A 25,995-nucleotide genomic window follows, 5' to 3' on the forward strand; every position below is an offset into this window, starting at 1 on the left:
CAATTAGCCGGTTTAGTATACTTAATGAAAGTACTAATTCTTTCATAGGCCGCCCATTCTTAGTATTTGACGTTCAGGTAACAACAGGTAACTTTATTTGGAGTGGAAGCAGAGAGATAACACCAGATGCCAATTGTAGATCCTCTCACACCTGTGGTCACTGCAGCATCTGACTCCACTTTGTCCAAAAGGGATCTATTCCATTCAATTACACATGATCTAGATTAGACTGACAACAAGATACTGCACGGGACATAGCAGAGTTGGTGAAGTTGAGTGGTGATGAGTTTGCTATTTGGATGAATAAAGCAAGTAAAAAGTGTGTTAGATAAAAATTCATTTCAATTCGCTAATCGGGCTAATATGAATCAGGTGAATCGAGTTCTGCTTTTGGAAACTGGGTTAAGAAGGGGTGCACCGTTCCTGGAGGTACTGCAATACCAGGTCAATGCGTGGAGTGGACAGAGCAAGCTCTTTTTCCATCTCCCTGTTCTAAAAATCCATTTAATATATGGTCCCCAGATAGGGGACGTATCAGATATTAAACTGATAAGAACAGATACTACACTTGATCTTAGCCAAAAGGCCGAGAAGCGATAACCAGAATTGGTTTGGGCCTCGAGTGGCACCCTGGCCTATGCCGGACACATCTTAGGGAGAGAGAGCGAGAGGGAGACAAACCCACGCCTACACAAGACATTTTGTCACCCAAGCCAACCCTTGAAAAGGCTGCTTTGCAGAGCAAAAACAAGAAGAATGGTGCGTTTTGCAGCCGCCGCCCACTGCAATGAATCTGAATAACTCCTCCTTTAGGGCGCAAGCAACTCCCCTCCCCCTTGCAGTCTTTCCAATTCACGATACAAAAAGACGGACAGGACAGGTTGCCTGACTTTCCGTCACTGCCACCCTTTGCCATCCTTACCCGTAGAAAGCCCTTTCATCATCCCCAAACCCTAATCTTTTCCCTTTCCTTCCCAGCCCCCAAACCCTGCCCTCTGTACCTTTCTCACCACCCGCTTCCCTTCTCCTGTCATCCCCCTACCACCCGGGAAAAAAAGAGATTGCCCCCTCCTTCCACTAGCCCACCCTCCCACCCAAAGAACAACTTCTTCTGCGCAGCTTGTTTTCTAGGCAGCAGCGCTATTGTGATGTCATCGGGGGGCATTGTGACAAGCCGCCAGTGTTCCGTCTCTTCATGTTGTGCACTGTTCAAACCGAAAATACATCAACAGGCAGGCTACAGAAAAGCTTACTAACAAAGGTTAGAGAGGGGCTTTCTCAGAGGGCTTTTTACAGTTTGTCTATTCCCAATTAGCCGGTTTAGTATACTTAATGAAAGTACTAATTCTTTCATAGGCCGCCCATTCTTAGTATTTGACGTTCAGGTAACAACAGGTAACTTTATTTGGAGTGGAAGCAGAGAGATAACACCAGATGCCAATTGTAGATCCTCTCACACCTGTGGTCACTGCAGCATCTGACTCCACTTTGTCCAAAAGGGATCTATTCCATTCAATTACACATGATCTAGATTAGACTGACAACAAGATACTGCACGGGACATAGCAGAGTTGGTGAAGTTGAGTGGTGATGAGTTTGCTATTTGGATGAATAAAGCAAGTAAAAAGTGTGTTAGATAAAAATTCATTTCAATTCGCTAATCGGGCTAATATGAATCAGGTGAATCGAGTTCTGCTTTTGGAAACTGGGTTAAGAAGGGGTGCACCGTTCCTGGAGGTACTGCAATACCAGGTCAATGCGTGGAGTGGACAGAGCAAGCTCTTTTTCCATCTCCCTGTTCTAAAAATCCATTTAATATATGGTCCCCAGATAGGGGACGTATCAGATATTAAACTGATAAGAACAGATACTACACTTGATCTTAGCCAAAAGGCCGAGAAGCGATAACCAGAATTGGTTTGGGCCTCGAGTGGCACCCTGGCCTATGCCGGACACATCTTAGGGAGAGAGAGCGAGAGGGAGACAAACCCACGCCTACACAAGACATTTTGTCACCCAAGCCAACCCTTGAAAAGGCTGCTTTGCAGAGCAAAAACAAGAAGAATGGTGCGTTTTGCAGCCGCCGCCCACTGCAATGAATCTGAATAACTCCTCCTTTAGGGCGCAAGCAACTCCCCTCCCCCTTGCAGTCTTTCCAATTCACGATACAAAAAGACGGACAGGACAGGTTGCCTGACTTTCCGTCACTGCCACCCTTTGCCATCCTTACCCGTAGAAAGCCCTTTCATCATCCCCAAACCCTAATCTTTTCCCTTTCCTTCCCAGCCCCCAAACCCTGCCCTCTGTACCTTTCTCACCACCCGCTTCCCTTCTCCTGTCATCCCCCTACCACCCGGGAAAAAAAGAGATTGCCCCCTCCTTCCACTAGCCCACCCTCCCACCCAAAGAACAACTTCTTCTGCGCAGCTTGTTTTCTAGGCAGCAGCGCTATTGTGATGTCATCGGGGGGCATTGTGACAAGCCGCCAGTGTTCCGTCTCTTCATGTTGTGCACTGTTCAAACCGAAAATACATCAACAGGCAGGCTACAGAAAAGCTTACTAACAAAGGTTAGAGAGGGGCTTTCTCAGAGGGCTTTTTACAGTTTGTCTATTCCCAATTAGCCGGTTTAGTATACTTAATGAAAGTACTAATTCTTTCATAGGCCGCCCATTCTTAGTATTTGACGTTCAGGTAACAACAGGTAACTTTATTTGGAGTGGAAGCAGAGAGATAACACCAGATGCCAATTGTAGATCCTCTCACACCTGTGGTCACTGCAGCATCTGACTCCACTTTGTCCAAAAGGGATCTATTCCATTCAATTACACATGATCTAGATTAGACTGACAACAAGATACTGCACGGGACATAGCAGAGTTGGTGAAGTTGAGTGGTGATGAGTTTGCTATTTGGATGAATAAAGCAAGTAAAAAGTGTGTTAGATAAAAATTCATTTCAATTCGCTAATCGGGCTAATATGAATCAGGTGAATCGAGTTCTGCTTTTGGAAACTGGGTTAAGAAGGGGTGCACCGTTCCTGGAGGTACTGCAATACCAGGTCAATGCGTGGAGTGGACAGAGCAAGCTCTTTTTCCATCTCCCTGTTCTAAAAATCCATTTAATATATGGTCCCCAGATAGGGGACGTATCAGATATTAAACTGATAAGAACAGATACTACACTTGATCTTAGCCAAAAGGCCGAGAAGCGATAACCAGAATTGGTTTGGGCCTCGAGTGGCACCCTGGCCTATGCCGGACACATCTTAGGGAGAGAGAGCGAGAGGGAGACAAACCCACGCCTACACAAGACATTTTGTCACCCAAGCCAACCCTTGAAAAGGCTGCTTTGCAGAGCAAAAACAAGAAGAATGGTGCGTTTTGCAGCCGCCGCCCACTGCAATGAATCTGAATAACTCCTCCTTTAGGGCGCAAGCAACTCCCCTCCCCCTTGCAGTCTTTCCAATTCACGATACAAAAAGACGGACAGGACAGGTTGCCTGACTTTCCGTCACTGCCACCCTTTGCCATCCTTACCCGTAGAAAGCCCTTTCATCATCCCCAAACCCTAATCTTTTCCCTTTCCTTCCCAGCCCCCAAACCCTGCCCTCTGTACCTTTCTCACCACCCGCTTCCCTTCTCCTGTCATCCCCCTACCACCCGGGAAAAAAAGAGATTGCCCCCTCCTTCCACTAGCCCACCCTCCCACCCAAAGAACAACTTCTTCTGCGCAGCTTGTTTTCTAGGCAGCAGCGCTATTGTGATGTCATCGGGGGGCATTGTGACAAGCCGCCAGTGTTCCGTCTCTTCATGTTGTGCACTGTTCAAACCGAAAATACATCAACAGGCAGGCTACAGAAAAGCTTACTAACAAAGGTTAGAGAGGGGCTTTCTCAGAGGGCTTTTTACAGTTTGTCTATTCCCAATTAGCCGGTTTAGTATACTTAATGAAAGTACTAATTCTTTCATAGGCCGCCCATTCTTAGTATTTGACGTTCAGGTAACAACAGGTAACTTTATTTGGAGTGGAAGCAGAGAGATAACACCAGATGCCAATTGTAGATCCTCTCACACCTGTGGTCACTGCAGCATCTGACTCCACTTTGTCCAAAAGGGATCTATTCCATTCAATTACACATGATCTAGATTAGACTGACAACAAGATACTGCACGGGACATAGCAGAGTTGGTGAAGTTGAGTGGTGATGAGTTTGCTATTTGGATGAATAAAGCAAGTAAAAAGTGTGTTAGATAAAAATTCATTTCAATTCGCTAATCGGGCTAATATGAATCAGGTGAATCGAGTTCTGCTTTTGGAAACTGGGTTAAGAAGGGGTGCACCGTTCCTGGAGGTACTGCAATACCAGGTCAATGCGTGGAGTGGACAGAGCAAGCTCTTTTTCCATCTCCCTGTTCTAAAAATCCATTTAATATATGGTCCCCAGATAGGGGACGTATCAGATATTAAACTGATAAGAACAGATACTACACTTGATCTTAGCCAAAAGGCCGAGAAGCGATAACCAGAATTGGTTTGGGCCTCGAGTGGCACCCTGGCCTATGCCGGACACATCTTAGGGAGAGAGAGCGAGAGGGAGACAAACCCACGCCTACACAAGACATTTTGTCACCCAAGCCAACCCTTGAAAAGGCTGCTTTGCAGAGCAAAAACAAGAAGAATGGTGCGTTTTGCAGCCGCCGCCCACTGCAATGAATCTGAATAACTCCTCCTTTAGGGCGCAAGCAACTCCCCTCCCCCTTGCAGTCTTTCCAATTCACGATACAAAAAGACGGACAGGACAGGTTGCCTGACTTTCCGTCACTGCCACCCTTTGCCATCCTTACCCGTAGAAAGCCCTTTCATCATCCCCAAACCCTAATCTTTTCCCTTTCCTTCCCAGCCCCCAAACCCTGCCCTCTGTACCTTTCTCACCACCCGCTTCCCTTCTCCTGTCATCCCCCTACCACCCGGGAAAAAAAGAGATTGCCCCCTCCTTCCACTAGCCCACCCTCCCACCCAAAGAACAACTTCTTCTGCGCAGCTTGTTTTCTAGGCAGCAGCGCTATTGTGATGTCATCGGGGGGCATTGTGACAAGCCGCCAGTGTTCCGTCTCTTCATGTTGTGCACTGTTCAAACCGAAAATACATCAACAGGCAGGCTACAGAAAAGCTTACTAACAAAGGTTAGAGAGGGGCTTTCTCAGAGGGCTTTTTACAGTTTGTCTATTCCCAATTAGCCGGTTTAGTATACTTAATGAAAGTACTAATTCTTTCATAGGCCGCCCATTCTTAGTATTTGACGTTCAGGTAACAACAGGTAACTTTATTTGGAGTGGAAGCAGAGAGATAACACCAGATGCCAATTGTAGATCCTCTCACACCTGTGGTCACTGCAGCATCTGACTCCACTTTGTCCAAAAGGGATCTATTCCATTCAATTACACATGATCTAGATTAGACTGACAACAAGATACTGCACGGGACATAGCAGAGTTGGTGAAGTTGAGTGGTGATGAGTTTGCTATTTGGATGAATAAAGCAAGTAAAAAGTGTGTTAGATAAAAATTCATTTCAATTCGCTAATCGGGCTAATATGAATCAGGTGAATCGAGTTCTGCTTTTGGAAACTGGGTTAAGAAGGGGTGCACCGTTCCTGGAGGTACTGCAATACCAGGTCAATGCGTGGAGTGGACAGAGCAAGCTCTTTTTCCATCTCCCTGTTCTAAAAATCCATTTAATATATGGTCCCCAGATAGGGGACGTATCAGATATTAAACTGATAAGAACAGATTTTTATTTAATGAAGCTTTCCAAAGCACCGCAAAAATGCATGACCGAAGTCACACCAAAAACAGTGCAAAGGCTAGGATTCGTGTGGACCCCTCCGTGAGAAGAGGATCCCCAAAAATCAACCCCGTCCCTCCGAGCCAGAAGGCCACAGCGAGGGTCAGGGATCTTCGGTGCTCCCCCAAGCCGAAGCCTGGTTGAGCCTTGTTGTTGCTCCCAGCGTCCACCGAGGCATCTTACCCAAGTGGAGTAGGGAGCTACTAGTCGTTGGTTTCGCAGCCGAGACTGCCCGGACCGTCAACCGGTGTTGGTTTCTCAGCCCAAGGCTGACCGGACCTCCAACCGGGTGTTGGTTTCTCAGCCCAAGGCTGACCGGACCTCCAACCGGGTGTTGGTTTCTCAGCCCAAGGCTAACCGGACCTCCAACCGGGTGTTGGTTTCTCAGCTAAAGCTGACCCGGACCTCCAACCGGGTGTTGGTTTCTCAGCCCAAAGCTGACCGGACCTCCGACCGGGATTATAAAAATTTCCCTTCTTAGCCAGAAGGCCGGGATAGGGCAATATGCTTGGAAAGTATGAATAGGCAAGGCGCGGCGTGCGACAGAGTCTGAGGCTTACCAGGGTCCCAACCTAGCAAGTTCAGACTCCCTCCAGGGTGTCCATTCCTGGGGCACATTGCACCATAACCCCCACACTTACTCAGTCTAATAGCCTCGATCCTGGTAGGGCCATGGTTTCCTCTAGATGGATATACTATCCTCCCAAAGTACTAACAAGCGCAACCTTCCAGTGTGCATTGCATCATTGTACTAAGGTGGCCGGAGCCTTAAACCACCTTTTCGAACGATACTACACTTGATCTTAGCCAAAAGGCCGAGAAGCGATAACCAGAATTGGTTTGGGCCTCGAGTGGCACCCTGGCCTATGCCGGACACATCTTAGGGAGAGAGAGCGAGAGGGAGACAAACCCACGCCTACACAAGACATTTTGTCACCCAAGCCAACCCTTGAAAAGGCTGCTTTGCAGAGCAAAAACAAGAAGAATGGTGCGTTTTGCAGCCGCCGCCCACTGCAATGAATCTGAATAACTCCTCCTTTAGGGCGCAAGCAACTCCCCTCCCCCTTGCAGTCTTTCCAATTCACGATACAAAAAGACGGACAGGACAGGTTGCCTGACTTTCCGTCACTGCCACCCTTTGCCATCCTTACCCGTAGAAAGCCCTTTCATCATCCCCAAACCCTAATCTTTTCCCTTTCCTTCCCAGCCCCCAAACCCTGCCCTCTGTACCTTTCTCACCACCCGCTTCCCTTCTCCTGTCATCCCCCTACCACCCGGGAAAAAAAGAGATTGCCCCCTCCTTCCACTAGCCCACCCTCCCACCCAAAGAACAACTTCTTCTGCGCAGCTTGTTTTCTAGGCAGCAGCGCTATTGTGATGTCATCGGGGGGCATTGTGACAAGCCGCCAGTGTTCCGTCTCTTCATGTTGTGCACTGTTCAAACCGAAAATACATCAACAGGCAGGCTACAGAAAAGCTTACTAACAAAGGTTAGAGAGGGGCTTTCTCAGAGGGCTTTTTACAGTTTGTCTATTCCCAATTAGCCGGTTTAGTATACTTAATGAAAGTACTAATTCTTTCATAGGCCGCCCATTCTTAGTATTTGACGTTCAGGTAACAACAGGTAACTTTATTTGGAGTGGAAGCAGAGAGATAACACCAGATGCCAATTGTAGATCCTCTCACACCTGTGGTCACTGCAGCATCTGACTCCACTTTGTCCAAAAGGGATCTATTCCATTCAATTACACATGATCTAGATTAGACTGACAACAAGATACTGCACGGGACATAGCAGAGTTGGTGAAGTTGAGTGGTGATGAGTTTGCTATTTGGATGAATAAAGCAAGTAAAAAGTGTGTTAGATAAAAATTCATTTCAATTCGCTAATCGGGCTAATATGAATCAGGTGAATCGAGTTCTGCTTTTGGAAACTGGGTTAAGAAGGGGTGCACCGTTCCTGGAGGTACTGCAATACCAGGTCAATGCGTGGAGTGGACAGAGCAAGCTCTTTTTCCATCTCCCTGTTCTAAAAATCCATTTAATATATGGTCCCCAGATAGGGGACGTATCAGATATTAAACTGATAAGAACAGATTTTTGATTTAATGAAGCTTTCCAAAGCACCGCAAAAAATGCATGACCGAAGTCACACCAAAAACAGTGCAAAGGCTAGGATTCGTGTGGACCCCTCCGTGAGGAGAGGGTCCCCAAAAATCAACCCCGTCCCTCCGAGCCAGAAGGCCACAGCAAGGGTCAGGGATCTTCGGTGCTCCCCCAAGCCGAAGCCTGGTTGAGCCTTGTCGTTGCTCCCAGCGTCCACCCAGGCATCTTACCCAAGTGGAGTAGAGAGCTACTAGTTGTTGGTTTCGCAGCCGAAACTGCCCGGACCGTCAACCGGTGCTGGTTTCTCAGCCCAAGGCTAACCGGACCTCCAACCGGGTGTTGGTTTCTCAGCCGAAGCTGACCCGGACCTCCAACCGGGTGTTGGTTTCTCAGCCGAAGCTGACCCAGACCTCCAACCGGGTGTTGGTTTCTCAGCCGAAGCTGACCCGGACCTCCAACCGGGTGTTGGTTTCTCAGCCCAAAGCTGAACGGACCTCCGACCATGATTATAAAAATTTCCCTTCCTAGCCAGAAGGCCGGGATAGAGCAATATGCTCAGAAAGTATGAAAGGGCAAGGTACGGTGTGCTACAGAGCCCAAGGCTCGCCGGGGTCCCAAGCCAGCAAGCTCAGACTCACTCCAGGGTCGTCAGTCCTGGGGCACATTGCACCATAGCCCCCACACTTACTCAGTCTAATAGCCTCGATCCTGGTAGGGCCATGTTTTCCTCTAGATGAATATACTATACATCAAGAGTACTAGCAAGCGCAACCATCCAGTGTGCATTGCATCTGCCGAGCCTCACAGATTTTTTTTTTTTATTTCATCCGCAAATTTCAGAAAACGGTCATCGGCCACCACACAAAAGCGCAGTGCCGCAGGTGATCGCCTCCCGAGCCCAGGAACCACCAGCCATAAGGGGACGTAAGCACCAAAAGGCGCAACAATCCCCGAGGCCGGCGGTTGTGCAAGCCCGGGCCCCTCCCAGCCAAGACCAAGGCAAACCCAATGAAGGGACTACACTTGATCTTAGCCAAAAGGCCGAGAAGCGATAACCAGAATTGGTTTGGGCCTCGAGTGGCACCCTGGCCTATGCCGGACACATCTTAGGGAGAGAGAGCGAGAGGGAGACAAACCCACGCCTACACAAGACATTTTGTCACCCAAGCCAACCCTTGAAAAGGCTGCTTTGCAGAGCAAAAACAAGAAGAATGGTGCGTTTTGCAGCCGCCGCCCACTGCAATGAATCTGAATAACTCCTCCTTTAGGGCGCAAGCAACTCCCCTCCCCCTTGCAGTCTTTCCAATTCACGATACAAAAAGACGGACAGGACAGGTTGCCTGACTTTCCGTCACTGCCACCCTTTGCCATCCTTACCCGTAGAAAGCCCTTTCATCATCCCCAAACCCTAATCTTTTCCCTTTCCTTCCCAGCCCCCAAACCCTGCCCTCTGTACCTTTCTCACCACCCACTTCCCTTCTCCTGTCATCCCCCTACCACCCGGGAAAAAAAGAGATTGCCCCCTCCTTCCACTAGCCCACCCTCCCACCCAAAGAACAACTTCTTCTGCGCAGCTTGTTTTCTAGGCAGCAGCGCTATTGTGATGTCATCGGGGGGCATTGTGACAAGCCGCCAGTGTTCCGTCTCTTCATGTTGTGCACTGTTCAAACCGAAAATACATCAACAGGCAGGCTACAGAAAAGCTTACTAACAAAGGTTAGAGAGGGGCTTTCTCAGAGGGCTTTTTACAGTTTGTCTATTCCCAATTAGCCGGTTTAGTATACTTAATGAAAGTACTAATTCTTTCATAGGCCGCCCATTCTTAGTATTTGACGTTCAGGTAACAACAGGTAACTTTATTTGGAGTGGAAGCAGAGAGATAACACCAGATGCCAATTGTAGATCCTCTCACACCTGTGGTCACTGCAGCATCTGACTCCACTTTGTCCAAAAGGGATCTATTCCATTCAATTACACATGATCTAGATTAGACTGACAACAAGATACTGCACGGGACATAGCAGAGTTGGTGAAGTTGAGTGGTGATGAGTTTGCTATTTGGATGAATAAAGCAAGTAAAAAGTGTGTTAGATAAAAATTCATTTCAATTCGCTAATCGGGCTAATATGAATCAGGTGAATCGAGTTCTGCTTTTGGAAACTGGGTTAAGAAGGGGTGCACCGTTCCTGGAGGTACTGCAATACCAGGTCAATGCGTGGAGTGGACAGAGCAAGCTCTTTTTCCATCTCCCTGTTCTAAAAATCCATTTAATATATGGTCCCCAGATAGGGGACGTATCAGATATTAAACTGATAAGAACAGATACTACACTTGATCTTAGCCAAAAGGCCGAGAAGCGATAACCAGAATTGGTTTGGGCCTCGAGTGGCACCCTGGCCTATGCCGGACACATCTTAGGGAGAGAGAGCGAGAGGGAGACAAACCCACGCCTACACAAGACATTTTGTCACCCAAGCCAACCCTTGAAAAGGCTGCTTTGCAGAGCAAAAACAAGAAGAATGGTGCGTTTTGCAGCCGCCGCCCACTGCAATGAATCTGAATAACTCCTCCTTTAGGGCGCAAGCAACTCCCCTCCCCCTTGCAGTCTTTCCAATTCACGATACAAAAAGACGGACAGGACAGGTTGCCTGACTTTCCGTCACTGCCACCCTTTGCCATCCTTACCCGTAGAAAGCCCTTTCATCATCCCCAAACCCTAATCTTTTCCCTTTCCTTCCCAGCCCCCAAACCCTGCCCTCTGTACCTTTCTCACCACCCGCTTCCCTTCTCCTGTCATCCCCCTACCACCCGGGAAAAAAAGAGATTGCCCCCTCCTTCCACTAGCCCACCCTCCCACCCAAAGAACAACTTCTTCTGCGCAGCTTGTTTTCTAGGCAGCAGCGCTATTGTGATGTCATCGGGGGGCATTGTGACAAGCCGCCAGTGTTCCGTCTCTTCATGTTGTGCACTGTTCAAACCGAAAATACATCAACAGGCAGGCTACAGAAAAGCTTACTAACAAAGGTTAGAGAGGGGCTTTCTCAGAGGGCTTTTTACAGTTTGTCTATTCCCAATTAGCCGGTTTAGTATACTTAATGAAAGTACTAATTCTTTCATAGGCCGCCCATTCTTAGTATTTGACGTTCAGGTAACAACAGGTAACTTTATTTGGAGTGGAAGCAGAGAGATAACACCAGATGCCAATTGTAGATCCTCTCACACCTGTGGTCACTGCAGCATCTGACTCCACTTTGTCCAAAAGGGATCTATTCCATTCAATTACACATGATCTAGATTAGACTGACAACAAGATACTGCACGGGACATAGCAGAGTTGGTGAAGTTGAGTGGTGATGAGTTTGCTATTTGGATGAATAAAGCAAGTAAAAAGTGTGTTAGATAAAAATTCATTTCAATTCGCTAATCGGGCTAATATGAATCAGGTGAATCGAGTTCTGCTTTTGGAAACTGGGTTAAGAAGGGGTGCACCGTTCCTGGAGGTACTGCAATACCAGGTCAATGCGTGGAGTGGACAGAGCAAGCTCTTTTTCCATCTCCCTGTTCTAAAAATCCATTTAATATATGGTCCCCAGATAGGGGACGTATCAGATATTAAACTGATAAGAACAGATACTACACTTGATCTTAGCCAAAAGGCCGAGAAGCGATAACCAGAATTGGTTTGGGCCTCGAGTGGCACCCTGGCCTATGCCGGACACATCTTAGGGAGAGAGAGCGAGAGGGAGACAAACCCACGCCTACACAAGACATTTTGTCACCCAAGCCAACCCTTGAAAAGGCTGCTTTGCAGAGCAAAAACAAGAAGAATGGTGCGTTTTGCAGCCGCCGCCCACTGCAATGAATCTGAATAACTCCTCCTTTAGGGCGCAAGCAACTCCCCTCCCCCTTGCAGTCTTTCCAATTCACGATACAAAAAGACGGACAGGACAGGTTGCCTGACTTTCCGTCACTGCCACCCTTTGCCATCCTTACCCGTAGAAAGCCCTTTCATCATCCCCAAACCCTAATCTTTTCCCTTTCCTTCCCAGCCCCCAAACCCTGCCCTCTGTACCTTTCTCACCACCCGCTTCCCTTCTCCTGTCATCCCCCTACCACCCGGGAAAAAAAGAGATTGCCCCCTCCTTCCACTAGCCCACCCTCCCACCCAAAGAACAACTTCTTCTGCGCAGCTTGTTTTCTAGGCAGCAGCGCTATTGTGATGTCATCGGGGGGCATTGTGACAAGCCGCCAGTGTTCCGTCTCTTCATGTTGTGCACTGTTCAAACCGAAAATACATCAACAGGCAGGCTACAGAAAAGCTTACTAACAAAGGTTAGAGAGGGGCTTTCTCAGAGGGCTTTTTACAGTTTGTCTATTCCCAATTAGCCGGTTTAGTATACTTAATGAAAGTACTAATTCTTTCATAGGCCGCCCATTCTTAGTATTTGACGTTCAGGTAACAACAGGTAACTTTATTTGGAGTGGAAGCAGAGAGATAACACCAGATGCCAATTGTAGATCCTCTCACACCTGTGGTCACTGCAGCATCTGACTCCACTTTGTCCAAAAGGGATCTATTCCATTCAATTACACATGATCTAGATTAGACTGACAACAAGATACTGCACGGGACATAGCAGAGTTGGTGAAGTTGAGTGGTGATGAGTTTGCTATTTGGATGAATAAAGCAAGTAAAAAGTGTGTTAGATAAAAATTCATTTCAATTCGCTAATCGGGCTAATATGAATCAGGTGAATCGAGTTCTGCTTTTGGAAACTGGGTTAAGAAGGGGTGCACCGTTCCTGGAGGTACTGCAATACCAGGTCAATGCGTGGAGTGGACAGAGCAAGCTCTTTTTCCATCTCCCTGTTCTAAAAATCCATTTAATATATGGTCCCCAGATAGGGGACGTATCAGATATTAAACTGATAAGAACAGATACTACACTTGATCTTAGCCAAAAGGCCGAGAAGCGATAACCAGAATTGGTTTGGGCCTCGAGTGGCACCCTGGCCTATGCCGGACACATCTTAGGGAGAGAGAGCGAGAGGGAGACAAACCCACGCCTACACAAGACATTTTGTCACCCAAGCCAACCCTTGAAAAGGCTGCTTTGCAGAGCAAAAACAAGAAGAATGGTGCGTTTTGCAGCCGCCGCCCACTGCAATGAATCTGAATAACTCCTCCTTTAGGGCGCAAGCAACTCCCCTCCCCCTTGCAGTCTTTCCAATTCACGATACAAAAAGACGGACAGGACAGGTTGCCTGACTTTCCGTCACTGCCACCCTTTGCCATCCTTACCCGTAGAAAGCCCTTTCATCATCCCCAAACCCTAATCTTTTCCCTTTCCTTCCCAGCCCCCAAACCCTGCCCTCTGTACCTTTCTCACCACCCGCTTCCCTTCTCCTGTCATCCCCCTACCACCCGGGAAAAAAAGAGATTGCCCCCTCCTTCCACTAGCCCACCCTCCCACCCAAAGAACAACTTCTTCTGCGCAGCTTGTTTTCTAGGCAGCAGCGCTATTGTGATGTCATCGGGGGGCATTGTGACAAGCCGCCAGTGTTCCGTCTCTTCATGTTGTGCACTGTTCAAACCGAAAATACATCAACAGGCAGGCTACAGAAAAGCTTACTAACAAAGGTTAGAGAGGGGCTTTCTCAGAGGGCTTTTTACAGTTTGTCTATTCCCAATTAGCCGGTTTAGTATACTTAATGAAAGTACTAATTCTTTCATAGGCCGCCCATTCTTAGTATTTGACGTTCAGGTAACAACAGGTAACTTTATTTGGAGTGGAAGCAGAGAGATAACACCAGATGCCAATTGTAGATCCTCTCACACCTGTGGTCACTGCAGCATCTGACTCCACTTTGTCCAAAAGGGATCTATTCCATTCAATTACACATGATCTAGATTAGACTGACAACAAGATACTGCACGGGACATAGCAGAGTTGGTGAAGTTGAGTGGTGATGAGTTTGCTATTTGGATGAATAAAGCAAGTAAAAAGTGTGTTAGATAAAAATTCATTTCAATTCGCTAATCGGGCTAATATGAATCAGGTGAATCGAGTTCTGCTTTTGGAAACTGGGTTAAGAAGGGGTGCACCGTTCCTGGAGGTACTGCAATACCAGGTCAATGCGTGGAGTGGACAGAGCAAGCTCTTTTTCCATCTCCCTGTTCTAAAAATCCATTTAATATATGGTCCCCAGATAGGGGACGTATCAGATATTAAACTGATAAGAACAGATACTACACTTGATCTTAGCCAAAAGGCCGAGAAGCGATAACCAGAATTGGTTTGGGCCTCGAGTGGCACCCTGGCCTATGCCGGACACATCTTAGGGAGAGAGAGCGAGAGGGAGACAAACCCACGCCTACACAAGACATTTTGTCACCCAAGCCAACCCTTGAAAAGGCTGCTTTGCAGAGCAAAAACAAGAAGAATGGTGCGTTTTGCAGCCGCCGCCCACTGCAATGAATCTGAATAACTCCTCCTTTAGGGCGCAAGCAACTCCCCTCCCCCTTGCAGTCTTTCCAATTCACGATACAAAAAGACGGACAGGACAGGTTGCCTGACTTTCCGTCACTGCCACCCTTTGCCATCCTTACCCGTAGAAAGCCCTTTCATCATCCCCAAACCCTAATCTTTTCCCTTTCCTTCCCAGCCCCCAAACCCTGCCCTCTGTACCTTTCTCACCACCCGCTTCCCTTCTCCTGTCATCCCCCTACCACCCGGGAAAAAAAGAGATTGCCCCCTCCTTCCACTAGCCCACCCTCCCACCCAAAGAACAACTTCTTCTGCGCAGCTTGTTTTCTAGGCAGCAGCGCTATTGTGATGTCATCGGGGGGCATTGTGACAAGCCGCCAGTGTTCCGTCTCCTCATGTTGTGCACTGTTCAAACCGAAAATACATCAACAGGCAGGCTACAGAAAAGCTTACTAACAAAGGTTAGAGAGGGGCTTTCTCAGAGGGCTTTTTACAGTTTGTCTATTCCCAATTAGCCGGTTTAGTATACTTAATGAAAGTACTAATTCTTTCATAGGCCGCCCATTCTTAGTATTTGACGTTCAGGTAACAACAGGTAACTTTATTTGGAGTGGAAGCAGAGAGATAACACCAGATGCCAATTGTAGATCCTCTCACACCTGTGGTCACTGCAGCATCTGACTCCACTTTGTCCAAAAGGGATCTATTCCATTCAATTACACATGATCTAGATTAGACTGACAACAAGATACTGCACGGGACATAGCAGAGTTGGTGAAGTTGAGTGGTGATGAGTTTGCTATTTGGATGAATAAAGCAAGTAAAAAGTGTGTTAGATAAAAATTCATTTCAATTCGCTAATCGGGCTAATATGAATCAGGTGAATCGAGTTCTGCTTTTGGAAACTGGGTTAAGAAGGGGTGCACCGTTCCTGGAGGTACTGCAATACCAGGTCAATGCGTGGAGTGGACAGAGCAAGCTCTTTTTCCATCTCCCTGTTCTAAAAATCCATTTAATATATGGTCCCCAGATAGGGGACGTATCAGATATTAAACTGATAAGAACAGATACTACACTTGATCTTAGCCAAAAGGCCGAGAAGCGATAACCAGAATTGGTTTGGGCCTCGAGTGGCACCCTGGCCTATGCCGGACACATCTTAGGGAGAGAGAGCGAGAGGGAGACAAACCCACGCCTACACAAGACATTTTGTCACCCAAGCCAACCCTTGAAAAGGCTGCTTTGCAGAGCAAAAACAAGAAGAATGGTGCGTTTTGCAGCCGCCGCCCACTGCAATGAATCTGAATAACTCCTCCTTTAGGGCGCAAGCAACTCCCCTCCCCCTTGCAGTCTTTCCAATTCACGATACAAAAAGACGGACAGGACAGGTTGCCTGACTTTCCGTCACTGCCACCCTTTGCCATCCTTACCCGTAGAAAGCCCTTTCATCATCCCCAAACCCTAATCTTTTCCCTTTCCTTCCCAGCCCCCAAACCCTGCCCTCTGTACCTTTCTCACCACCCGCTTCCCTTCTCCTGTCATCCCCCTACCACCCGGGAAAAAAAGAGATTGCCCCCTCCTTCCACTAGCCCACCCTCCCACCCAAAGAACAACTTCTTCTGCGCAGCTTGTTTTCTAGGCAGCAGCGCTATTGTGATGTCATCGGGGGGCATTGTGACAAGCCGCCAGTGTTCCGTCTCTTCATGTTGTGCACTGTTCAAACCGAAAATACATCAACAGGCAGGCTACAGAAAAGCTTACTAACAAAGGTTAGAGAGGGGCTTTCTCAGAGGGCTTTTTACAGTTTGTCTATTCCCAATTAGCCGGTTTAGTATACTTAATGAAAGTACTAATTCTTTCATAGGCCGCCCATTCTTAGTATTTGACGTTCAGGTAACAACAGGTAACTTTATTTGGAGTGGAAGCAGAGAGATAACACCAGATGCCAATTGTAGATCCTCTCACACCTGTGGTCACTGCAGCATCTGACTCCACTTTGTCCAAAAGGGATCTATTCCATTCAATTACACATGATCTAGATTAGACTGACAACAAGATACTGCACGGGACATAGCAGAGTTGGTGAAGTTGAGTGGTGATGAGTTTGCTATTTGGATGAATAAAGCAAGTAAAAAGTGTGTTAGATAAAAATTCATTTCAATTCGCTAATCGGGCTAATATGAATCAGGTGAATCGAGTTCTGCTTTTGGAAACTGGGTTAAGAAGGGGTGCACCGTTCCTGGAGGTACTGCAATACCAGGTCAATGCGTGGAGTGGACAGAGCAAGCTCTTTTTCCATCTCCCTGTTCTAAAAATCCATTTAATATATGGTCCCCAGATAGGGGACGTATCAGATATTAAACTGATAAGAACAGATACTACACTTGATCTTAGCCAAAAGGCCGAGAAGCGATAACCAGAATTGGTTTGGGCCTCGAGTGGCACCCTGGCCTATGCCGGACACATCTTAGGGAGAGAGAGCGAGAGGGAGACAAACCCACGCCTACACAAGACATTTTGTCACCCAAGCCAACCCTTGAAAAGGCTGCTTTGCAGAGCAAAAACAAGAAGAATGGTGCGTTTTGCAGCCGCCGCCCACTGCAATGAATCTGAATAACTCCTCCTTTAGGGCGCAAGCAACTCCCCTCCCCCTTGCAGTCTTTCCAATTCACGATACAAAAAGACGGACAGGACAGGTTGCCTGACTTTCCGTCACTGCCACCCTTTGCCATCCTTACCCGTAGAAAGCCCTTTCATCATCCCCAAACCCTAATCTTTTCCCTTTCCTTCCCAGCCCCCAAACCCTGCCCTCTGTACCTTTCTCACCACCCGCTTCCCTTCTCCTGTCATCCCCCTACCACCCAGGAAAAAAAGAGATTGCCCCCTCCTTCCACTAGCCCACCCTCCCACCCAAAGAACAACTTCTTCTGCGCAGCTTGTTTTCTAGGCAGCAGCGCTATTGTGATGTCATCGGGGGGCATTGTGACAAGCCGCCAGTGTTCCGTCTCTTCATGTTGTGCACTGTTCAAACCGAAAATACATCAACAGGCAGGCTACAGAAAAGCTTACTAACAAAGGTTAGAGAGGGGCTTTCTCAGAGGGCTTTTTACAGTTTGTCTATTCCCAATTAGCCGGTTTAGTATACTTAATGAAAGTACTAATTCTTTCATAGGCCGCCCATTCTTAGTATTTGACGTTCAGGTAACAACAGGTAACTTTATTTGGAGTGGAAGCAGAGAGATAACACCAGATGCCAATTGTAGATCCTCTCACACCTGTGGTCACTGCAGCATCTGACTCCACTTTGTCCAAAAGGGATCTATTCCATTCAATTACACATGATCTAGATTAGACTGACAACAAGATACTGCACGGGACATAGCAGAGTTGGTGAAGTTGAGTGGTGATGAGTTTGCTATTTGGATGAATAAAGCAAGTAAAAAGTGTGTTAGATAAAAATTCATTTCAATTCGCTAATCGGGCTAATATGAATCAGGTGAATCGAGTTCTGCTTTTGGAAACTGGGTTAAGAAGGGGTGCACCGTTCCTGGAGGTACTGCAATACCAGGTCAATGCGTGGAGTGGACAGAGCAAGCTCTTTTTCCATCTCCCTGTTCTAAAAATCCATTTAATATATGGTCCCCAGATAGGGGACGTATCAGATATTAAACTGATAAGAACAGATACTACACTTGATCTTAGCCAAAAGGCCGAGAAGCGATAACCAGAATTGGTTTGGGCCTCGAGTGGCACCCTGGCCTATGCCGGACACATCTTAGGGAGAGAGAGCGAGAGGGAGACAAACCCACGCCTACACAAGACATTTTGTCACCCAAGCCAACCCTTGAAAAGGCTGCTTTGCAGAGCAAAAACAAGAAGAATGGTGCGTTTTGCAGCCGCCGCCCACTGCAATGAATCTGAATAACTCCTCCTTTAGGGCGCAAGCAACTCCCCTCCCCCTTGCAGTCTTTCCAATTCACGATACAAAAAGACGGACAGGACAGGTTGCCTGACTTTCCGTCACTGCCACCCTTTGCCATCCTTACCCGTAGAAAGCCCTTTCATCATCCCCAAACCCTAATCTTTTCCCTTTCCTTCCCAGCCCCCAAACCCTGCCCTCTGTACCTTTCTCACCACCCGCTTCCCTTCTCCTGTCATCCCCCTACCACCCGGGAAAAAAAGAGATTGCCCCCTCCTTCCACTAGCCCACCCTCCCACCCAAAGAACAACTTCTTCTGCGCAGCTTGTTTTCTAGGCAGCAGCGCTATTGTGATGTCATCGGGGGGCATTGTGACAAGCCGCCAGTGTTCCGTCTCTTCATGTTGTGCACTGTTCAAACCGAAAATACATCAACAGGCAGGCTACAGAAAAGCTTACTATCAAAGGTTAGAGAGGGGCTTTCTCAGAGGGCTTTTTACAGTTTGTCTATTCCCAATTAGCCGGTTTAGTATACTTAATGAAAGTACTAATTCTTTCATAGGCCGCCCATTCTTAGTATTTGACGTTCAGGTAACAACAGGTAACTTTATTTGGAGTGGAAGCAGAGAGATAACACCAGATTCCAATTGTAGATCCTCTCACACCTGTGGTCACTGCAGCATCTGACTCCACTTTGTCCAAAAGGGATCTATTCCATTCAATTACACATGATCTAGATTAGACTGACAACAAGATACTGCACGGGACATAGCAGAGTTGGTGAAGTTGAGTGGTGATGAGTTTGCTATTTGGATGAATAAAGCAAGTAAAAAGTGTGTTAGATAAAAATTCATTTCAATTCGCTAATCGGGCTAATATGAATCAGGTGAATCGAGTTCTGCTTTTGGAAACTGGGTTAAGAAGGGGTGCACCGTTCCTGGAGGTACTGCAATACCAGGTCAATGCGTGGAGTGGACAGAGCAAGCTCTTTTTCCATCTCCCTGTTCTAAAAATCCATTTAATATATGGTCCCCAGATAGGGGACGTATCAGATATTAAACTGATAAGAACAGATACTACACTTGATCTTAGCCAAAAGGCCGAGAAGCGATAACCAGAATTGGTTTGGGCCTCGAGTGGCACCCTGGCCTATGCCGGACACATCTTAGGGAGAGAGAGCGAGAGGGAGACAAACCCACGCCTACACAAGACATTTTGTCACCCAAGCCAACCCTTGAAAAGGCTGCTTTGCAGAGCAAAAACAAGAAGAATGGTGCGTTTTGCAGCCGCCGCCCACTGCAATGAATCTGAATAACTCCTCCTTTAGGGCGCAAGCAACTCCCCTCCCCCTTGCAGTCTTTCCAATTCACGATACAAAAAGACGGACAGGACAGGTTGCCTGACTTTCCGTCACTGCCACCCTTTGCCATCCTTACCCGTAGAAAGCCCTTTCATCATCCCCAAACCCTAATCTTTTCCCTTTCCTTCCCAGCCCCCAAACCCTGCCCTCTGTACCTTTCTCACCACCCGCTTCCCTTCTCCTGTCATCCCCCTACCACCCGGGAAAAAAAGAGATTGCCCCCTCCTTCCACTAGCCCACCCTCCCACCCAAAGAACAACTTCTTCTGCGCAGCTTGTTTTCTAGGCAGCAGCGCTATTGTGATGTCATCGGGGGGCATTGTGACAAGCCGCCAGTGTTCCGTCTCTTCATGTTGTGCACTGTTCAAACCGAAAATACATCAACAGGCAGGCTACAGAAAAGCTTACTAACAAAGGTTAGAGAGGGGCTTTCTCAGAGGGCTTTTTACAGTTTGTCTATTCCCAATTAGCCGGTTTAGTATACTTAATGAAAGTACTAATTCTTTCATAGGCCGCCCATTCTTAGTATTTGACGTTCAGGTAACAACAGGTAACTTTATTTGGAGTGGAAGCAGAGAGATAACACCAGATGCCAATTGTAGATCCTCTCACACCTGTGGTCACTGCAGCATCTGACTCCACTTTGTCCAAAAGGGATCTATTCCATTCAATTACACATGATCTAGATTAGACTGACAACAAGATACTGCACGGGACATAGCAGAGTTGGTGAAGTTGAGTGGTGATGAGTTTGCTATTTGGATGAATAAAGCAAGTAAAAAGTGTGTTAGATAAAAATTCATTTCAATTCGCTAATCGGGCTAATATGAATCAGGTGAATCGAGTTCTGCTTTTGGAAACTGGGTTAAGAAGGGGTGCACCGTTCCTGGAGGTACTGCAATACCAGGTCAATGCGTGGAGTGGACAGAGCAAGCTCTTTTTCCATCTCCCTGTTCTAAAAATCCATTTAATATATGGTCCCCAGATAGGGGACGTATCAGATATTAAACTGATAAGAACAGATTTTTTTTTTTTTTTTTTTGAAGGATGAGTTTGAAAATAATAAAGTGACCGCCTCTCGTTGTCCAGGTAACTGTCCGTCACAAGAGGGCTATGACATCCTACGATGCACACTCCCCCAAGGCCAGCAGTTGTGCAATACCCTGGCACCTTTCAGCACCAACCAAGGTAGTACCCTCCCAAACTACACTTGATCTTAGCCAAAAGGCCGAGAAGCGATAACCAGAATTGGTTTGGGCCTCGAGTGGCACCCTGGCCTATGCCGGACACATCTTAGGGAGAGAGAGCGAGAGGGAGACAAACCCACGCCTACACAAGACATTTTGTCACCCAAGCCAACCCTTGAAAAGGCTGCTTTGCAGAGCAAAAACAAGAAGAATGGTGCGTTTTGCAGCCACCGCCCACTGCAATGAATCTGAATAACTCCTCCTTTAGGGCGCAAGCAACTCCCCTCCCCCTTGCAGTCTTTCCAATTCACGATACAAAAAGACGGACAGGACAGGTTGCCTGACTTTCCGTCACTGCCACCCTTTGCCATCCTTACCCGTAGAAAGCCCTTTCATCATCCCCAAACCCTAATCTTTTCCCTTTCCTTCCCAGCCCCCAAACCCTGCCCTCTGTACCTTTCTCACCACCCGCTTCCCTTCTCCTGTCATCCCCCTACCACCCGGGAAAAAAAGAGATTGCCCCCTCCTTCCACTAGCCCACCCTCCCACCCAAAGAACAACTTCTTCTGCGCAGATTGTTTTCTAGGCAGCAGCGCTATTGTGATGTCATCGGGGGGCATTGTGACAAGCCGCCAGTGTTCCGTCTCTTCATGTTGTGCACTGTTCAAACCGAAAATACATCAACAGGCAGGCTACAGAAAAGCTTACTAACAAAGGTTAGAGAGGGGCTTTCTCAGAGGGCTTTTTACAGTTTGTCTATTCCCAATTAGCCGGTTTAGTATACTTAATGAAAGTACTAATTCTTTCATAGGCCGCCCATTCTTAGTATTTGACGTTCAGGTAACAACAGGTAACTTTATTTGGAGTGGAAGCAGAGAGATAACACCAGATGCCAATTGTAGATCCTCTCACACCTGTGGTCACTGCAGCATCTGACTCCACTTTGTCCAAAAGGGATCTATTCCATTCAATTACACATGATCTAGATTAGACTGACAACAAGATACTGCACGGGACATAGCAGAGTTGGTGAAGTTGAGTGGTGATGAGTTTGCTATTTGGATGAATAAAGCAAGTAAAAAGTGTGTTAGATAAAAATTCATTTCAATTCGCTAATCGGGCTAATATGAATCAGGTGAATCGAGTTCTGCTTTTGGAAACTGGGTTAAGAAGGGGTGCACCGTTCCTGGAGGTACTGCAATACCAGGTCAATGCGTGGAGTGGACAGAGCAAGCTCTTTTTCCATCTCCCTGTTCTAAAAATCCATTTAATATATGGTCCCCAGATAGGGGACGTATCAGATATTAAACTGATAAGAACAGATTTTTTTTTTTTTTTTTTTTTTTTTTTTTTTTGAAGGATGAGTTTGAAAATAATAAAGTGACCGCCTCTCGTTGTCCAGGTAACTGTCCGTCACAAGAGGGCTATGACATCCTACGATGCACACTCCCCCAAGGCCAGCAGTTGTGCAATACCCTGGCACCTTTCAGCACCAACCAAGGTAGTACCCTCCCAAACTACACTTGATCTTAGCCAAAAGGCCGAGAAGCGATAACCAGAATTGGTTTGGGCCTCGAGTGGCACCCTGGCCTATGCCGGACACATCTTAGGGAGAGAGAGCGAGAGGGAGACAAACCCACGCCTACACAAGACATTTTGTCACCCAAGCCAACCCTTGAAAAGGCTGCTTTGCAGAGCAAAAACAAGAAGAATGGTGCGTTTTGCAGCCACCGCCCACTGCAATGAATCTGAATAACTCCTCCTTTAGGGCGCAAGCAACTCCCCTCCCCCTTGCAGTCTTTCCAATTCACGATACAAAAAGACGGACAGGACAGGTTGCCTGACTTTCCGTCACTGCCACCCTTTGCCATCCTTACCCGTAGAAAGCCCTTTCATCATCCCCAAACCCTAATCTTTTCCCTTTCCTTCCCAGCCCCCAAACCCTGCCCTCTGTACCTTTCTCACCACCCGCTTCCCTTCTCCTGTCATCCCCCTACCACCCGGGAAAAAAAGAGATTGCCCCCTCCTTCCACTAGCCCACCCTCCCACCCAAAGAACAACTTCTTCTGCGCAGCTTGTTTTCTAGGCAGCAGCGCTATTGTGATGTCATCGGGGGGCATTGTGACAAGCCGCCAGTGTTCCGTCTCTTCATGTTGTGCACTGTTCAAACCGAAAATACATCAACAGGCAGGCTACAGAAAAGCTTACTAACAAAGGTTAGAGAGGGGCTTTCTCAGAGGGCTTTTTACAGTTTGTCTATTCCCAATTAGCCGGTTTAGTATACTTAATGAAAGTACTAATTCTTTCATAGGCCGCCCATTCTTAGTATTTGACGTTCAGGTAACAACAGGTAACTTTATTTGGAGTGGAAGCAGAGAGATAACACCAGATGCCAATTGTAGATCCTCTCACACCTGTGGTCACTGCAGCATCTGACTCCACTTTGTCCAAAAGGGATCTATTCCATTCAATTACACATGATCTAGATTAGACTGACAACAAGATACTGCACGGGACATAGCAGAGTTGGTGAAGTTGAGTGGTGATGAGTTTGCTATTTGGATGAATAAAGCAAGTAAAAAGTGTGTTAGATAAAAATTCATTTCAATTCGCTAATCGGGCTAATATGAATCAGGTGAATCGAGTTCTGCTTTTGGAAACTGGGTTAAGAAGGGGTGCACCGTTCCTGGAGGTACTGCAATACCAGGTCAATGCGTGGAGTGGACAGAGCAAGCTCTTTTTCCATCTCCCTGTTCTAAAAATCCATTTAATATATGGTCCCCAGATAGGGGACGTATCAGATATTAAACTGATAAGAACAGATACTACACTTGATCTTAGCCAAAAGGCCGAGAAGCGATAACCAGAATTGGTTTGGGCCTCGAGTGGCACCCTGGCCTATGCCGGACACATCTTAGGGAGAGAGAGCGAGAGGGAGACAAACCCACGCCTACACAAGACATTTTGTCACCCAAGCCAACCCTTGAAAAGGCTGCTTTGCAGAGCAAAAACAAGAAGAATGGTGCGTTTTGCAGCCGCCGCCCACTGCAATGAATCTGAATAACTCCTCCTTTAGGGCGCAAGCAACTCCCCTCCCCCTTGCAGTCTTTCCAATTCACGATACAAAAAGACGGACAGGACAGGTTGCCTGACTTTCCGTCACTGCCACCCTTTGCCATCCTTACCCGTAGAAAGCCCTTTCATCATCCCCAAACCCTAATCTTTTCCCTTTCCTTCCCAGCCCCCAAACCCTGCCCTCTGTACCTTTCTCACCACCCGCTTCCCTTCTCCTGTCATCCCCCTACCACCCGGGAAAAAAAGAGATTGCCCCCTCCTTCCACTAGCCCACCCTCCCACCCAAAGAACAACTTCTTCTGCGCAGCTTGTTTTCTAGGCAGCAGCGCTATTGTGATGTCATCGGGGGGCATTGTGACAAGCCGCCAGTGTTCCGTCTCTTCATGTTGTGCACTGTTCAAACCGAAAATACATCAACAGGCAGGCTACAGAAAAGCTTACTAACAAAGGTTAGAGAGGGGCTTTCTCAGAGGGCTTTTTACAGTTTGTCTATTCCCAATTAGCCGGTTTAGTATACTTAATGAAAGTACTAATTCTTTCATAGGCCGCCCATTCTTAGTATTTGACGTTCAGGTAACAACAGGTAACTTTATTTGGAGTGGAAGCAGAGAGATAACACCAGATTCCAATTGTAGATCCTCTCACACCTGTGGTCACTGCAGCATCTGACTCCACTTTGTCCAAAAGGGATCTATTCCATTCAATTACACATGATCTAGATTAGACTGACAACAAGATACTGCACGGGACATAGCAGAGTTGGTGAAGTTGAGTGGTGATGAGTTTGCTATTTGGATGAATAAAGCAAGTAAAAAGTGTGTTAGATAAAAATTCATTTCAATTCGCTAATCGGGCTAATATGAATCAGGTGAATCGAGTTCTGCTTTTGGAAACTGGGTTAAGAAGGGGTGCACCGTTCCTGGAGGTACTGCAATACCAGGTCAATGCGTGGAGTGGACAGAGCAAGCTCTTTTTCCATCTCCCTGTTCTAAAAATCCATTTAATATATGGTCCCCAGATAGGGGACGTATCAGATATTAAACTGATAAGAACAGATACTACACTTGATCTTAGCCAAAAGGCCGAGAAGCGATAACCAGAATTGGTTTGGGCCTCGAGTGGCACCCTGGCCTATGCCGGACACATCTTAGGGAGAGAGAGCGAGAGGGAGACAAACCCACGCCTACACAAGACATTTTGTCACCCAAGCCAACCCTTGAAAAGGCTGCTTTGCAGAGCAAAAACAAGAAGAATGGTGCGTTTTGCAGCCGCCGCCCACTGCAATGAATCTGAATAACTCCTCCTTTAGGGCGCAAGCAACTCCCCTCCCCCTTGCAGTCTTTCCAATTCACGATACAAAAAGACGGACAGGACAGGTTGCCTGACTTTCCGTCACTGCCACCCTTTGCCATCCTTACCCGTAGAAAGCCCTTTCATCATCCCCAAACCCTAATCTTTTCCCTTTCCTTCCCAGCCCCCAAACCCTGCCCTCTGTACCTTTCTCACCACCCGCTTCCCTTCTCCTGTCATCCCCCTACCACCCGGGAAAAAAAGAGATTGCCCCCTCCTTCCACTAGCCCACCCTCCCACCCAAAGAACAACTTCTTCTGCGCAGCTTGTTTTCTAGGCAGCAGCGCTATTGTGATGTCATCGGGGGGCATTGTGACAAGCCGCCAGTGTTCCGTCTCTTCATGTTGTGCACTGTTCAAACCGAAAATACATCAACAGGCAGGCTACAGAAAAGCTTACTAACAAAGGTTAGAGAGGGGCTTTCTCAGAGGGCTTTTTACAGTTTGTCTATTCCCAATTAGCCGGTTTAGTATACTTAATGAAAGTACTAATTCTTTCATAGGCCGCCCATTCTTAGTATTTGACGTTCAGGTAACAACAGGTAACTTTATTTGGAGTGGAAGCAGAGAGATAACACCAGATGCCAATTGTAGATCCTCTCACACCTGTGGTCACTGCAGCATCTGACTCCACTTTGTCCAAAAGGGATCTATTCCATTCAATTACA

The 25,995-nt window shown here is 47.2% G+C and overlaps 17 non-coding genes and 2 pseudogenes across 17 annotated transcripts; all 19 read right to left on the reverse strand.

Moving 5' to 3' along the window:
- Positions 1-407: 407 nt before the first annotated feature.
- On the reverse strand, positions 408-598 carry LOC142269849 (U2 spliceosomal RNA). The gene has a single exon (XR_012735245.1). It is a non-coding gene; the product is annotated as a U2 spliceosomal RNA (small nuclear RNA).
- Positions 599-1,715: 1,117 nt separating this feature from the next.
- LOC142269850 (U2 spliceosomal RNA) lies at positions 1,716-1,906 on the reverse strand. The gene has a single exon (XR_012735246.1). It is a non-coding gene; the product is annotated as a U2 spliceosomal RNA (small nuclear RNA).
- A 1,117-nt stretch (positions 1,907-3,023) lies between these two features.
- LOC142269852 (U2 spliceosomal RNA) lies at positions 3,024-3,214 on the reverse strand. Its single transcript, XR_012735248.1, has one exon. It is a non-coding gene; the product is annotated as a U2 spliceosomal RNA (small nuclear RNA).
- A 1,117-nt stretch (positions 3,215-4,331) lies between these two features.
- Positions 4,332-4,522, reverse strand: LOC142269853 (U2 spliceosomal RNA). Its single transcript, XR_012735249.1, has one exon. It is a non-coding gene; the product is annotated as a U2 spliceosomal RNA (small nuclear RNA).
- Positions 4,523-5,639: 1,117 nt separating this feature from the next.
- LOC142269830 (U2 spliceosomal RNA) lies at positions 5,640-5,830 on the reverse strand. The gene has a single exon (XR_012735232.1). It is a non-coding gene; the product is annotated as a U2 spliceosomal RNA (small nuclear RNA).
- A 701-nt stretch (positions 5,831-6,531) lies between these two features.
- Positions 6,532-6,673, reverse strand: LOC142269841 (U2 spliceosomal RNA; annotated as a pseudogene).
- A 1,117-nt stretch (positions 6,674-7,790) lies between these two features.
- Positions 7,791-7,983, reverse strand: LOC142269825 (U2 spliceosomal RNA). Its single transcript, XR_012735228.1, has one exon. It is a non-coding gene; the product is annotated as a U2 spliceosomal RNA (small nuclear RNA).
- A 2,139-nt stretch (positions 7,984-10,122) lies between these two features.
- LOC142269854 (U2 spliceosomal RNA) lies at positions 10,123-10,313 on the reverse strand. The gene has a single exon (XR_012735250.1). It is a non-coding gene; the product is annotated as a U2 spliceosomal RNA (small nuclear RNA).
- A 1,117-nt stretch (positions 10,314-11,430) lies between these two features.
- On the reverse strand, positions 11,431-11,621 carry LOC142269855 (U2 spliceosomal RNA). Its single transcript, XR_012735251.1, has one exon. It is a non-coding gene; the product is annotated as a U2 spliceosomal RNA (small nuclear RNA).
- Positions 11,622-12,738: 1,117 nt separating this feature from the next.
- On the reverse strand, positions 12,739-12,929 carry LOC142269856 (U2 spliceosomal RNA). The gene has a single exon (XR_012735252.1). It is a non-coding gene; the product is annotated as a U2 spliceosomal RNA (small nuclear RNA).
- A 1,117-nt stretch (positions 12,930-14,046) lies between these two features.
- LOC142269857 (U2 spliceosomal RNA) lies at positions 14,047-14,237 on the reverse strand. Its single transcript, XR_012735253.1, has one exon. It is a non-coding gene; the product is annotated as a U2 spliceosomal RNA (small nuclear RNA).
- A 1,117-nt stretch (positions 14,238-15,354) lies between these two features.
- LOC142269858 (U2 spliceosomal RNA) lies at positions 15,355-15,545 on the reverse strand. The gene has a single exon (XR_012735254.1). It is a non-coding gene; the product is annotated as a U2 spliceosomal RNA (small nuclear RNA).
- A 1,117-nt stretch (positions 15,546-16,662) lies between these two features.
- On the reverse strand, positions 16,663-16,853 carry LOC142269860 (U2 spliceosomal RNA). The gene has a single exon (XR_012735255.1). It is a non-coding gene; the product is annotated as a U2 spliceosomal RNA (small nuclear RNA).
- Positions 16,854-17,970: 1,117 nt separating this feature from the next.
- Positions 17,971-18,161, reverse strand: LOC142269861 (U2 spliceosomal RNA). The gene has a single exon (XR_012735256.1). It is a non-coding gene; the product is annotated as a U2 spliceosomal RNA (small nuclear RNA).
- A 1,117-nt stretch (positions 18,162-19,278) lies between these two features.
- On the reverse strand, positions 19,279-19,469 carry LOC142269862 (U2 spliceosomal RNA). Its single transcript, XR_012735257.1, has one exon. It is a non-coding gene; the product is annotated as a U2 spliceosomal RNA (small nuclear RNA).
- A 1,117-nt stretch (positions 19,470-20,586) lies between these two features.
- LOC142269836 (U2 spliceosomal RNA) lies at positions 20,587-20,780 on the reverse strand. The gene has a single exon (XR_012735238.1). It is a non-coding gene; the product is annotated as a U2 spliceosomal RNA (small nuclear RNA).
- Positions 20,781-22,073: 1,293 nt separating this feature from the next.
- On the reverse strand, positions 22,074-22,280 carry LOC142269838 (U2 spliceosomal RNA; annotated as a pseudogene).
- A 1,293-nt stretch (positions 22,281-23,573) lies between these two features.
- LOC142269864 (U2 spliceosomal RNA) lies at positions 23,574-23,764 on the reverse strand. The gene has a single exon (XR_012735259.1). It is a non-coding gene; the product is annotated as a U2 spliceosomal RNA (small nuclear RNA).
- Positions 23,765-24,881: 1,117 nt separating this feature from the next.
- LOC142269865 (U2 spliceosomal RNA) lies at positions 24,882-25,072 on the reverse strand. The gene has a single exon (XR_012735260.1). It is a non-coding gene; the product is annotated as a U2 spliceosomal RNA (small nuclear RNA).
- Between the last annotated feature and the right edge of the window lie 923 nt (positions 25,073-25,995).

Source organism: Anomaloglossus baeobatrachus, unplaced genomic scaffold (assembly GCF_048569485.1).
Source record: "Anomaloglossus baeobatrachus isolate aAnoBae1 unplaced genomic scaffold, aAnoBae1.hap1 Scaffold_3226, whole genome shotgun sequence".
In the NCBI taxonomy this organism is placed as follows: domain Eukaryota; kingdom Metazoa; phylum Chordata; class Amphibia; order Anura; family Aromobatidae; genus Anomaloglossus; species Anomaloglossus baeobatrachus.